Below are 1,620 nucleotides of genomic sequence, written 5' to 3' on the forward strand. Positions count from 1 at the left end.
CAACGGTTCGCCGACAGCTGGCTTGGCCAGTACAGGTAGGGAGTTTAAGTACGTCTTCAATTCTTCAAAGGCCCGATTGCAGTCTTCATTCCATTGGAACTTTGTAGCTTTGCGGAGGACTTTGAAGAACGGAAGGCTCCGGTCGGCAGTCTTGGAGATGAAGCGTGATAGCGCTGTAATCCGACCGGTCAGCCTCTGTACTTCCCTCATGTTTCTGGGCGGTGGCATGTCCTGAAGAGCCTTCACCTTGCTAAGATTACCTTCAATACCCCGTTCGGTCACAATATAGCCCAAGAAACGTCCTCCTTTGGCGCCGAACAAACACTTATGAGGATTTAGCTTGACCCCATATTTTCTGAGTGTACGGAAGGTTTCTTCCATATCTTTGCATAAAGTGGCCGCTCGGAAGGATTTGATGAGGATGTCATCTACATAGACCTCCAGGTTGTGTCCGATTTGCTCGCGGAAGACCCTATTCATCAATCTTTGATATGTTGCTCCGGCATTCTTCAGTCCGAACGGCATCACCGTATAGCAATACGTCCCATCCGGTGTAACGAAGCTAACTTTTTCCTGATCCTCCGGGGCGAGCGGCACTTGATGATAGCCTTGGTAGGCGTCCAGCATACATATAAGCTCGCATCCGACTGTAGAATCTAGGAGCTGGTCGATTCGGGGCAGAGGGTAGAAATCCTTTGGGCAAGCTTTGTTCAGATCTCTGAAGTCGATGCACACTCTCCATTTGTTGCCCGGCTTGGAGACGAGCACCACATTTGCTAACCAGCTTGGGAATTGAACCTCCCGTATGTGGCTGGCCTCTAAGAGCCTTTCTACCTCCGCTCGAATGATAATATTCTGCTCGGCGCTGAAATCTCTTCTCCTTTGTTTTACTTGCCGAGCGTCCGGCCGGACGTGAAGCTTATGTTGGGCTATGCTAGGGGAGACACCGGGCAGCTCATGCGTCGACCAAGCGAAGACGTCATGATTCATCTGGAGGCATTTGACCACTTCTTCTTTCTGTTCTTCCTCCAGGTCGGCGGCAATAAAGGTTGTAGCCTCCGATCGGCTCGGATGGATCTGAACCTCCTCCTTTTCATCATAAATTAAAGTAGGAGGTTTCTCGGTTATGGCGTGTACCTCGATCCGTGGAGCCTTTCGCGCGGCGCTGGATTCGGCTCGGACCATTTCCACATAGCATTTCCGAGCGGCTAACTGATCTCCTCGTACTTCACCGATTTTGTCCTCGACCGGGAATTTGATCTTCTGATAGAACGTCGACACAACAGCTCGGAATTCGCTTAACGCCGGTCGCCCCAGTATCACGTTGTAGGATGAAGGGGAGTCGACCACCACAAAGTTTGTTGTCCTCGTTCTCCGGAGCGGTTCTTCCCCTAAGGAGATAGCCAGTCTTACCTGTCCGACCGGAAGAACCTCATTGCCCGTAAACCCGTAGAGGGGGGTTGTCATGGGCAGCAGCTCGGCTTGATCGATTTGTAGTTGATCAAAGGCCTTTCTGAAGATGATGTTGACCGAGCTGCCAGTGTCAATGAAGATACGGTGGATGGTGTAGTTGGCTATCACCGCTTTGATGATAAGGGCATCCTCATGCGGCACTTCAAC

Source organism: Zingiber officinale, chromosome 8A (genome assembly GCF_018446385.1).
Source record: "Zingiber officinale cultivar Zhangliang chromosome 8A, Zo_v1.1, whole genome shotgun sequence".
Taxonomy (NCBI): Eukaryota; Viridiplantae; Streptophyta; class Magnoliopsida; order Zingiberales; family Zingiberaceae; genus Zingiber; species Zingiber officinale.